At 44.8% G+C, this 13,398-nt stretch overlaps 1 protein-coding gene across 2 annotated transcripts in view; it reads right to left on the minus strand.

The window, feature by feature from the left end:
- LOC129694818 (LHFPL tetraspan subfamily member 2 protein-like) overlaps positions 1 to 13,398 on the minus strand; it is a 210,913-nt gene that overhangs the window by 156,584 nt on the left and 40,931 nt on the right. For both annotated transcript variants that reach the window (XM_055631588.1, XM_055631580.1), the window contains exon 2: positions 5,333 to 5,448. The gene's annotated coding sequence lies outside the window, so the exon portion shown is untranslated. The remainder of the gene's footprint in view (positions 1 to 5,332; positions 5,449 to 13,398) is intronic.

A 13,398-nucleotide genomic window follows, 5' to 3' on the forward strand; every position in this document is an offset into this window, starting at 1 on the left:
TCCGTACAGACAGCACCCATAGTCGTGATCGAACCTGGGTCTCCGGCGCTGCATTCGATGCAAGGCAGCAACTCTACCGCTGCACCACCGTGACTGCCCTGGACTACACAAGATTCCAGCATCTGCAGTTCCTTGTGTCTACATTTATAAGAGGGGGGGGGGGGGGGGATGCCGATAGGCTGTAAAAAACAATGATGCTCCTTTTTACAATCAAGTTCTGGGTTCAAAAGAGTGGTGCAGTGGTATTTCACCAAATCAGTTGGATCGATGGAAACTTGGGATTCTTGCATTTCCTCAAATTGCTACTTTGCTAAAGTCTTCCACCTTGTGACATTTGTTTGCTGAATAATGCAAAGCCATTTATCATATTACATTTTGAATGAATGGATGGATGGATGAATGAATGAATGATTGAATGAATGGATGGATGGATGCTTTGTTGTCACGTGACGAGTCACTGTGATATTCTTTGTTTTGTATACCTAAGGTATGCAAAGAGTTGCCACATAAAGGGCGCCGACAGTTACAAAGTATCCCACGCTGGGTCCTCCTTCGTTCCCCATCGCCCAAGCCACATCCTACAGGTTATAGGCTATATTTAACAGGTTCGGAGTTTTCTTTGTCGCTCCAAGACTCCACATTGCTTTTGCAGGCTCACTGCTTGTTACAAACCATTAGCATCATAATAAGTCAGCAGAATTACATTACATTAGACTTAATATCTGGACAGATGTAGCCAAGACAGCCTCTAGAAATTGCCCTGACCACTCAGTAATTTATAACTATTGATTTTGGATTCACTCCTAAGCCACAAAAATACCCTGAACAAACTTGTATATATTTTTTAAAGTAGAAACACTACAATGAATTCTACAGACTTTGTAAGAAAGGCAATAGAATGTTGAGTGAAATGAAGCATCAATGGTGGTTTAGAGATACAGCGCAGAAACAGGCCCTTCAGCCCACCCACCGAGACCGCACTGCCCAGCGATCCCCGCACACTAACGCTATCCTACACACTAGAGATCATCTACAATTTTACTGAAGCCAATTAACCTATAAACCTGAAAATAGACACAAAATGCTGGAGTAGTATCAGCGGGTCAGGCAGCATCTCTGGAGAGAAGGAAGGTGACGTTTTGGGTCGAGACCCTTCTTCGACCTGAGAGTCAGGGGAGAGGGAGATACAGAGATAAGGAAGTGAAAGGTGTGAGAATGAGTCATCAATCCCACCTGTACAACTTTGGAGTGTGGGAGGAAACCGGAGAGCCCAGAGAAAACCCACGCAGGGCACGGGCAGAAAGTACACACTCCGTGCAGAGTCAGGATTGCACCCGGATCTCTGGCGCTATAAGGCAGCAACACTACCGCTGCACCACCTTGCGCCCCTTGCTCAAAAGCTGAAGACCTACCGTACTTATTGATCCATTGCACAAGTGATTGCCATAAACATCTGCTGCCATTGCTCCAGGTTTGAATTTTAAAAGCTATCACAATGTTTGCAAAACATTTGGACAGGTACATGTATCGGACAGGTTTGGAAGGATATGGGCCAAACGCAGGAAGGTGAGACTAGTGTAGATGGGGCATGTTGGTTGGTATGGGCAAGTTGGACTGAAGGGGTTTCTTTCCACACTGTATCACTCTAATTGACAGGGTGTGTCAGGGCGAGTGCCACTGTCGCTTATTGGGCTCCGTAAACAACTCATTCAATGATGGTTTACTGTTCCACGAGGACATTCTGTTCTTCATAACAAACTCCAGCTCCGCTGACTGTTTCTTCTCACCCAATGTGACCATCGCAAGCTAATACATCCGGCCAAATCAGAGAACAGTAAGAACTTACGATCGTTACTTTTTCTCAGTTATGTACTAGGGTGCCCACAAAAATTGTCAACAAGTATTGAGATGAATGTACAGCCAAAGCTGAGGAATAGGCCAATCAAACAGCACAGTGGCGCAGTGGTAGAGTTGTTGCCTTAAGGGCCTGTCCCACGAGCATGCGACTCCATGCGGCAAGCGCGACCAAATGTGGTCGCTTGAGCCGTACGGCCTCGCGGGGCCGGTCCCACTTCGATCGCCGGTCCGCATGGAGTTGTGCGGAGCTGGTCCTGACATCGCGCGGGGCTCCGAAAACATGACCGTGTTCAAGAATTCCGCACAGCTAACGGCGCTGCCTGTACGGAGTTTGTACTTTCTGCCCGTGAATTATGTGGGTTTTCCCCAGTTTCCTCCCACACTCCAAAGATGTACAGGTTTGTAGGCTAATTGGCTTGGTATAATTGTAGATTGTCCCTGGTGTGTGTAGGACAGTGTTAATGTGCGGGGGATCGCTGGTCGGCGTGAACTCAATGGGCCGAAGTGCCTGTTTCCGCGCTCTTTCTCCAAACTAAACTAAACTAAACACAATTGCTTTTTTGCTTTCTTCGACATGGGCCTTTTCCGACATCCGACATGTTTTATTTAGCCCCTGTCAGAATAATGATTCAATTTCCCCTCACATAAATGCCTATTAAATACATCATCGTTCTTTGCCTCAGTTACTCCCCGAGTATCCCCCCCCCCCCCCCCCCCCCCCCCCCCACAACTCTCCCGCCCCAGAGTTCAAGCTCCACATTCCACTCAGGAAAGAGGTTTCTCCCAAATCCACGCAACTGAACCACCATACCACCGACTGGAGCGCGGTCTTGATCTACCGCATTGGAGATCTTCGGACTATCTTTAATCGGATTATACTGGACTTTATCTTGCCCTAAACATTAGACCCTTCATCATCTATCTGAACACTGTGGACGGCTCGATTGCGATCACGAGGTCTTATCAATGACTGGATAGTACACAACAAAAAGCTTCTCACTCTCTCTCTCGGTACAAGTGACAATAAACTAAACAAACTAGACTTTGCACCGGCCTTTCTGAAACAACAGTGAAAGGAGGAATGGGAATAAACAACGGCATAGGATTCTGGCTTCCGATTGCGATGCCAGGTTGGACGTCTAAATAATAATCCTTTGCCAAATAAACCTTAGATCATGTTGGAACCATTAAGCTTAGAAAGTTTATTATAATCGTGCCTGGTTACCTTTAATTTTTATCTGCCTGTAATTATGTGGGTGGGATTTTTACGTAGTTTGTGGCTAGGATTCTAGCGCAGACTCCCAGATAGTTTAGTTTAGTTCGATGGAGACCATGGGGAAGAGAGAGTTTTCGAATATGATCACGTATGATTGAAATATATATATGCTGGAAGACGATGTTCTTACACAAGAAGAAGTTTGTTATGAGTGATTTTACTGTTTTGCATTATTACAATCAAGAGACTACTTCTGGAATATTCATCTTTCGATGGCTTTGAATGTCTCATGCCAAGCTCGTGGAAAGCATGAGATTACCTTCTGAACCACGGTCAGCAAATTAGTGACTATCGGGGGCTAAAATGTTGAGAGGTCGTGAAGACTGTCACTACAGATCCTAAGCTCATGAGTGATAGAATTAGGCCATTCAACCCAACAAGGCAACTCCACCATTCAATCATGAATGATCTACCTCACCCTCCTAACCCCATTCCCCCGCCTTCTCCCTGGAGTAATGGATGGCCACCACTCCACGCAAACCTGTCCTAATAGCCCTCCCTATAGTAGGTATGTTACAAAACCTACCTGAATCGTCATTGGGAATCTGCCCAAAGCCATGTCCGCGATTTTGGCGCTGTTTAGAGGGGGCGGGTTTAAAACGCGATTTTTACTAGGCTGTTCTAATCGCAGATGTTCAGCCTAGTAAATCATTAATGGAAAATCGCTGCAAGACCCGGTCGCAAAAGGTATTATTAGTTTTATAGGCCTCGAATAATAGTTATAATAATTTTAAAATCACTCTCTCAACCCGCGACATCTCGCAGCCCCAGGTTTTATAAAGCAAACAATTAAAGGTATGTACCTTATTTTTACATTAAATGGGGCGTGTATATAACCCTTTTATAAAGTTTTCTATAGCGAGTAGCTCATTTTGGGCTTTTTATATCCCGCAGTATTTTTCTCAGCATTTGAGGGCACTAATCCAGCGCGATGTGAACGTTCTAAACCAGCGCGTTCACAGGAACCCACTAGAAAACCGATTTAAATGGGCATTTATTTACAGCAATTGAACACTAAATTCCTTCCATTTGGCCTATAAATTAATGTAAATTAGATATAAAAATCATGTTATATTGTGAATTATTTGTGAATAATCTTTGGACACTTAGGCTATTTAAGAAATGGATAGATGTTTATATCTAGTAATTGAATTTTGATTAAACATGATTTTCTTTTTTAGTATTTACTATTTGTTTTAGCGTTTAACTTTATAATCTCTACCTTTTTTTCTAAAATTGAAAAATTGAGGAAAAACAACGTGTACAGAGTTGCTTATTGGTTGCAGTCTGAGGAGTATGACGATGCTACTGATTATGATATGCCAATGTACCAGCTAGCAGCTGATCTTCTCCATAAAGACTTGGTCTTTTGCTAGAAATTGTAATTTATTTACCTATCCATAACTGACTTACAGCATATTATACAATAATATTAAAGTTCTGATCTTGAGAATATCACATTTTTGAATTTTCAAGGCAGTCTGGTTGTTTATTACCATTTCTGTCACATCAGTCAATTTTGTAATTAGCTACAATTAGGTAATTAGCTAATTATATGCTTTAATTTCATGTCATCCAAGTAAGATTGTTTTATATTTTTTCAGAATGCTTCAATCTATGATAGGTGAAAATCTCATTCAGTTCTCTTAATTCTTAAGAAAGTTACGGGCTTTTGACTATCCAAGATCACAGCTTTTTTGTAATGTCCATTGAAAATCAATAGGGAACAAGATGCTAATTTCCGAGTATGAAAATGGCCATAACTTTATTAATACTTGAGATATGAAAGTGAATTTGGTGTCAAATTAAACTTGTTGTTATGCTTTATCTGATGGGATAAATTGCAGACTTGATTTTTAAAATCTCAAAATTTTGTAACATTGCTACCTATAGTCCTCTGAGAGAGGGCTACATGTATGTATTTATGTATGTACTAAATCTATGAACCACTGTTGTATAACGTTAGTACCTCCACCAATGTAAAGCACTTTGGTCAACGAGAGTTGTTTTTTAAATGTGCTATAGAAATAAAAGTGACTTGACTGGACTAACGGTGGCCCTGCAAGCCATCCAGTGTACCCCCATCACCAGGAGTAAGGTTCCACCATGAAGCGGGTATGGAAACGGAACCATGTTGTCGGAGGCCGGTATGTGGTAGAATCTGCAGGTAATACCGATTATGCAACATCCTCCACTCACCTCCTTCCTCGTCTTAATCGACAACGTTGCTCACTAGCACCAGTTTAGTGCGTCGGACGTGGAATTGGCAAGTCAGCGAGACCGTCCGTGAAAACATTCGTGAGACGGTGGGTGGCCTGGGTGGAAGAGACAAGATATGTGCTGATTATTAAACGTGTCAAGGTACATCCACATTCAACATCAAACCACAGAGGAGCAGGAAAACGACAAAGCAACATTTCAGCTTTTATAAACCAGTATCTGTTGTTCCTTGTGTCCCTCTGTCTTTAAAATCAAATGGGGCGCAATGGTAGAGTTGCTGCCTTACAGCGCCAGAGACCCGAGTTCGATTCAGACCACGGAGAATGTACGTGGGTTTTCTCCAGGATCACTGGCTTCCTCCCACACTCCAAAGACGTACAGATTTGTACGTTAATTTGGCTGCGGTAAAATTGTAAATTGTCTCTGGTGTGTTTGGGATTGTGTGAGTGTACGGGGATCACTGCTCACAAATTAACAGTGTAGGGAGGAACTGAAGGTGTTGGTTCACACAGTAGATAGACGCAAAAATCTGGAGTAACTCAGCGGGTCAGGCAGCATCTCTGGATAGAAGGAATAAGTGACGTTCCGTTCTCCTCTGACTCACAGTCTGAAGCAGGGTCTTGACCCGAAACGTCACCTATTCAGGGCTCTCGCTTAACTTTGTTTCCCTGTTGCCAGCCGGGCAACCTTGGCAGCTTTTTAGGTTGCCAAATGACAGTTTAGGCGGTCATTTAAGACGGCTTGCATGACGCGTTCGATAATGTGCTCGGACAAAGTGCGTAGTTACCAGTCGGAATTATGCTCAATAAAGCATTCACATATTATTCTGCTTCAAATAAAGTCACAAATTAAACATATTCACCAATATAGACATGATATATCCCACAATGACATGCAGCAAAATTGCAATACAGTATCTCATCTCTTTTTACACATTGCAATTAATGCAATTTCTATTATTTCTTTCCACTTCCAAACAAAAATGTGGTTGGATTATTCAGCGTACGATCAACTTGTGTCAATAAATCCTGGACCATGGTAACATATATGCTTAACCATGCACACTACAGATTGATGCAAGCATGTTTTCTGTAAAGGACCGAAAATTATCATGACATGGCCATAGCATGGGTCATTAATGTTATTGGTACAGAAACACTCTTGCTTCCTACATGATTTTTGCACAACAAAATATACAGGTTGCAAGGAATTTTCTAAAGGCATTTTATGATAATAGCTGTTAAAACTGACTATACCCATCTGACAGGTTAAACATTACACTAACTAACAAGAGATGGCCAAAGGACATAAATGCAGCAAAAGTTCTTTTGGTGATATATTTAAAGGTGTCAAGACGCCACATTACCGGGCATTCAGATTAGATGTATGTGTTGTGAACAGCAATGAAGATATCCAGTTTGTAAGCAACAAATTTGAAAAACAATTATTGATAGACGCTTTTTCCATCATTCCCACTTCAGAATTAACGTTAAAATTTCGACTGAAACATCTCCTGACCAAATTTGTGATGTATATGACCGACTGTAGAAGTAAAACCTGGATAAATCCAATGTATAGTTGTGAATGTTGCTCATTAAATAACTACAGTACTGATACTCCATATTAAGAGCTTTGATTTGCCGTTAAAATTATTTATGTAATAACGTGTCAATGGTAGCAGTGACAATCGAACACTGCGGTTTTAATGTTTCATGTGTTCACAACTTTGGATTAAAACATATAATAACATTGGGAATTAAAACATATTTGATTGCATTCTGTTATCAAACATAGTCAATGTTCGCTCTGAAGACATTTCCAGCACAATAGGGTCGGGGGGGGGAGGGATGAATCAGTGCAGGATGGATAGATGGTGGTGGCGGGGGGGGGGGGGGGGGTTGTTGAGAAGGCAATTGGTGCGTAATGGATGGATTGAGGCACGGGAATTAGTGTGTGTTGGTTGGAGTAGGTAAAATTGTGAGGGGAGAGCGAGTGGGATGATAGTGGTGTTGAATGGGGGGGATCTGTGCGGGATGAAGGGGTGGTGCAGTGCAGGAGGGATGGGAGAACAGTGCAGTAGGGATGGGAGAGCAGTGCAGGATGAAGGGGTGGAGCAGTGCAGGATGGATGGGAAGGGGGGGGGGGGGGTCAGTACAGGATGAATTGGGGGACCAGCACTCCTCGGACAACACCGGCATCATCATTGCCTTGGCCGTCCCTGCCCATCGCCAAGTGCCGCCGCCAAAGGGGGAGGCAGTTGGGATCTCCTCGCCTTCGCCTCCCCTCCTCCGCCAGCCAACAGCAAGTGGCGGGGCCGAGTGGTGCAGATGCTTCAGACGGCAGAAGGAGGCCCCCCCCCCCCACCCCCCCACCTGCTCCCGGCCTCGGCTTGCGAGAGGGTTTGTTTTGAAAGCACCATTGGCGGAGTGGCAGGCAGCGGCCGCTATCAGGCCGGGCGGGGGGCGGGAGGAGGAGGAGATGGAGCCGCTGCCGCTGCTGTGCAGGGCCCGTCCTTCGCTCCGACCCTCCGTCACGCCACACTTTAGCATCTTTCCCACGCATTACAAACGTCGCTGACACAAAACATCACGTTCCTTTTCTCCAGAGATGCTGCCTGACCCGCTTAGTTATTCCAGTTTTTCGTGTCTATCTTCGGTATAAACCAGTATCTGCAGTGCCAAGCTGGGCAAAATGACTCGCCGTTTAGGTTGCCCGGCGGCACTTTGGGTGGTCAATGGCACCCGGGCAACCGCTAATTTCGAGCCCTGCTATTTAGTTTAGTTTATTTAGAGATATAGCGCGGACTATTAACTCCATACAGGCAGCACCTGTAGTCGGGATTGAACCCGGGTCTCAGGTGCTGCAAGCGCTGTAAGACACTGACTATACCGCTGTGCCACCGCGCCACCCCGATTTCATTTCTCCAGGGATGTTACCTGACCAGTGAGTTACTCCAGCATTTTGTGCTGATAAATTAACAGTACTGTTTATCAAGAACCAGTCAGATTTAAAACAAAATCCTTTGTACCCGAGCCCTTGTAACTAACGGTAGAAAGACAGTTGGATTTATAAAGAAAAATGAGGCACATCAGCCAGCTTCAGAAAAGTGGTGTGTAACAGGAGACAACACTTGAGCAGATTGTGATGTTATTATTGTGCGTGAATGCCCACATGTGTTTCAATACAATGACCCGAGCTTCAGATTTTAACATGGATCTTTTTGGTGTCCGTCCCAATCTGTTCTCACCCAGCTTGGCTGAGGCACGGGGACACACACACACACACGCACACACCACCACGCACACACGCGCACGCACGCACACACACACAACACTGGAGCTCTGGGGGTATCTCCACATAGCAGGCAGCTTTCCCAGCTCAGGAGAGCGGGTGTCAGTGGGGGAGGGGAGGTGCAAGGACACAAACAGCACAGAAGATGAGATAGCCTGGGTAATCTAAGCATTACAGCCTCTTCCTGGCAGATAAAACTCAGCCTGGCCCCACAGCAGAAGCGTCCACATCGCGGTGCAGGAAATTGGAAGTATCCCGAGCTGGACAAACTCAGCGGGTGCGGCAGCATCTATGCAGCGCACCCGCTGAGTTTCTCCAGCACTTTTGCCTACCTTCGATTTTCCAGCATCTGCAGTTCCTTCTTAAACACAGTATCCTGAGCTAATTCTGGTTCCACCGTCATCTTTTTTCAATTCAATTCAATTCAACTTTAATGTCATCGCACAAATACAAGTATCAGTACAAGAAATGCAGTTTTGCGTCAGTCCGTAGTAGTTGTACATAAAGAGAAAAAAAACAAGAAAAAAAATAGAAAGAGAGAAGATACAGAATAATCAGGAAATACAGAATGATTAAACAAAGGGGGACGGAGGGACCAGAGAAATCTATCGTCGGGACTCCGAGTTCAGCAATGTGATTGTGTTGTTATAGAAGCTTTTCCTCATCCTGCTGGTACGTGACCTGAGGCTCCTGTACCGCCTCCCTGATGGGAGGAGGGCAAACAGTCCATGGTTGGGGTGTGAGGGGTCTTTGATGATCTTCCCAGCCCGTCTCAGACACCGTTTTCGGTGGAGGGCATCCATGGCAGGGAGCGGGGCACCGATGATGTGCTGCGCGGTTTTCACCACCCGTTGTAGTGCTTTCCTGTCCGCAGCAGTGCAGCTGCTGTACCATACCGTGAAGCTGGTGGTCAGGATACTCTCTATGGTGCAGCGGTAAAAGTTGGTCAGGATCTGGGGGGACAGGTGGGCTTTCTTGAGCCTCCTAAGGAAGTAAAGGCGCTGCTGTGCCTTTTTGATCAGCTTGGAGGTGTTGAGGGACCAGGACAAGTCCTCCGAGATATGCACTCCGAGGAATTTATAGCTGGAGACGCGCTCCACCTCAGTCCCGTTGATATGGATTGCTACAAGTGATGGCTTGATGACAGCGATGTCAACATTTGAAACATGGAAGATGTACACGAAAGAAGAAGAAACACAGCCTATGCTTTAATTACCTCTTGTTTCCTTTATCCCAACCAGTCTGTAGAAGGGTCTCAACCCGAAACGTCACCCATTCCTTCTCTCCAGAGATGCTGCCTTTACCGCTGAGTTACTACAGCGTTTTATGTCGATCTTCGGTTTACACCAGCATCTGCAGTTCCTTCCTACACTTTAAATTAAGTTGTCTTTTTAGTTTGGTTCAGTTTCGTTGAGAAACAGCAGGGAAACAGGCCCTTCGGCCCAACGAGTCCGTGCCGACCAGCGATCCCTGTAAACTAGCACCATCCTACCCACGAGGGATAATTTACAACCTTTACCGAAGCCATTTAATCTTCAAACCTGAACGTCTTTGGAGTGTGGAACATCCGGTGAAAGCCCGCGCAGGTCACAGGGAGACGGTACAAACTCCATACAGACGTAGTCAGGATCGAACCAGGGTCTCCGACCCTGTAAAGCAGCAACTCTGCCGTTGCCCCACCTCATTAGTTATTTTTAGCAAGCCCATTTTCCCAACATCTTTACCATGCGGAAGAGTTAAGAAACCTGGCGCTGCTGTCGTGATGAGCTGGCTTTTGTTTCAACACTTAGCCAACAATGAAGTCATGCCTTGGTTCAGTGAGTGGAACAGCTGTAAAATTATAGGGAAGTCAAGAAACCCAAGGCATCATTTCAATGTAACATTCTGTCAGGAACCAAACTTTTTTTTCTCCCACAAGAGTCATTAAAATGTGGAACTTGTTACCACATGGACAAACAGTGCAGATGTGTTTGAAGCTAAATATGTAGGAGTTAAATATGTGCGGGGATTGCTGGTCGGTACGGACTCGGTGGGCCGAAGGGCCTGTTTCTGCATTGTATCTCTAACCTAAAAATAAACTAGAGTACGGGATAGTGTTTGGAGAGTCTGGTAAAGAAAGCTTTTGGTATGCTAGCCTTTATAAATCAGAGCATTGAGTATAGAAGCTGGGATTTAATGTTAAAATTGTACAAGGCATTGGTGAGACCAAATCTGGAGTATGGTGTACAATTTTGGTCGCCAAATTATAGGAAGGATGTCAACAAAATAGAGAAAGTACTGAGAAGATGTACTAGAATGTTGCCTGGGTTTCAACAACTAAGTTACAGAGATAGGTTGAATAAGTTAGGTCTTTATTCTCTGGAGCGCAGAAGGTTAAGGGGGGGGGACTTGATAGAGGTCTTTAAAATGATGAGAGGGATAGACAGAGTTGACGTGGACAAGCTTTTCCCTTTGAGAATAGGGAAGATTCAAACAAGAGGACATGACTTCAGAATTAAGGGACAGAAGCTTAGGGGTAACATGAGGGGGAACTTCTTTACTCAAAGAGTGGTAGCGGTGTGGAATGAGCTTCCAGTGGAAGTGGTGGAGGCAGGTTCATTGGTATCATTTAAAAATAAATTGGATAGGCATATGGATGAGAAGGGAATGGAGGGTTATGGTATGAGTGCAGACAGGTGGGACTAAGGGAAAAAAGTTGTTCGGCACGGACTTGTACGGCCGAGATGGCCTGTTTCCGTGCTGTAATTGTTATATGGTTAATACAAAACAAATATGGCTTCCAACCGACACAAAATGGAGGATCTCAACCAATGGAGAACAGCAAGACTGTGAATTAGAACACAGATTCATCAGCATTTCAATACAATCTCTTTCATACTTTAAAACTCATTGGTGAAGTAATTTCATAGAGAGTCAGAGAGTAATACAGCAAACAGGCTACTAGGCCCAACATGCCCACACTGGCACTAAATCCCAGCTACTATAGTCCCACCTGCCTGCCCATATCCTTCTAAACCTGTCCTATCCATGTATCGGTCTAAATGTTTCTTAAACATTGCAATAGTACTTGCCTCAACTACCTCTTCCGGCCTATACCCGTTCCATACATCCACCACCCTTTGGGTGAAATAATTACCACCGGTTCCAATGAAATCTTCCCCCCCCCCCCCATCACCTTAAACCTATGTCCTCTGGTTCTCAATTCCCCTACTCTGGGCAAGAGACCGCGTGTCCACCCGATCTATTCCTCTCATGATTTTGTACACAACGCTTCTTGCTTCTCAGCAGCGACTGCATTTCATAAAGTACTAAGTTGGCTGTAAATAGTTTTGTGACATCCTGGGAAGGATGGAATCCAATGCGTTGGGATCGTTCCTGCCTCAACTACCTCCTCCGGCAGCACGTTCAGTACAACCCCCCCTTTTGTGTGTAAAATATTACCCCTCAGGATTCTATTAAATCTTTTGTGTCATCTCCAAACTTATTAATCATGTCATGTACATTACCATGCCTCATTGCATCATACAGAATAGTGAAAGGCTTGGATAGAATGGATGTGGAGAAGATGTTTCCACTAGTGGGAGAGTCTAGGACCAGAGGTCATAGCCGCAGAATTAAAGGACGTTCTTTTAGGAAAGAGACGAGGAGAAATTTATTTAGTCAGAGGGAGGTGAACCTGTGGAATTCTTTGCCACAGAGGGCTGTGGAGACCAAGTCAGTAGATATATTTAAGGCAGAGATATATAGATTTTTGATTAGTGCGGGTGTCAGGGGTTATGGGGAGAAGACAGGAGAATGGGGTTAGGAGGGAGAAATAGATCAGCCATGATTTGGTGGAGTAGACTTGATGGGCCGAATGGCCTAATTCTACTCCTATCACTTATGATCTTATGATGTATTTTGGAACGTACATGGCATCAAGGTTCTCTCCCACAAGTCATAGGGGCAGACAGTGGGAAAACAGGCCCTTCCATCCAACATGTCCATGCCGACAAGATGACCTATCTAAGCTAGTCCCATTTGCCCACATTTGGCTCACACCCCTTTAAACCTTTAGAGAAATGCACAGTTAGAGAAAAAGATCTGGTGCACACTCTACTCAACAATTTCCGCAGTTGCAGAAGCAATTGGACATCTAGTTTCCCTTTGATGGGCTCTCTTTTCATGGAATCGCAGGAAACAGACGGACTGGGAAATGCTGAATAATTCACTTCTCCAGACCTCTCGGCAGCGTGGCTGTGATGTGCCAGGCACACAGTTTTCCCACCACACACCACATGTTGCACTGTCACAGATCCAAAGCAGAGCTGGAGAGTGTGAACTGCAGCTTAGAAAGTGCGACACGCACCACAGCAGTGAGAACAACACTGTCTCTAGCATTCTCAAATAAAACAGCGACACAAACTTACGGCAAAGATGGTCAGTTTCTTGTTTAAGAAAGAACTGCAGATGCTGGAACAATCGAAGGTAGACATAAAATACTGGAGAAACTCAGCGGGTGAGGAAGCATCTATGGAGAGAAGGAATAGGCGACGTTTCGGGTCGAGTCCCTTCTTCAGACTTTCTTGATTAGTTCGGGTGTCAGAGGTTATGAGGATAAGGCAGGGGAATGGGGTTAGGAGAGAGAGAGATAGATCAGTTATGATTGAATGGCAGAGGAGAGGATGGGCCGAATGGCCTGATTCTACTCCTATCACATGACCTTATCTATTATATATTAAAACCTGTGTGGCTGCCATCCGGTGTCCGGCTGC

This window comes from Leucoraja erinacea, chromosome 3 (genome assembly GCF_028641065.1).
Source record: "Leucoraja erinacea ecotype New England chromosome 3, Leri_hhj_1, whole genome shotgun sequence".
NCBI classification, from domain to species: domain Eukaryota; kingdom Metazoa; phylum Chordata; class Chondrichthyes; order Rajiformes; family Rajidae; genus Leucoraja; species Leucoraja erinaceus.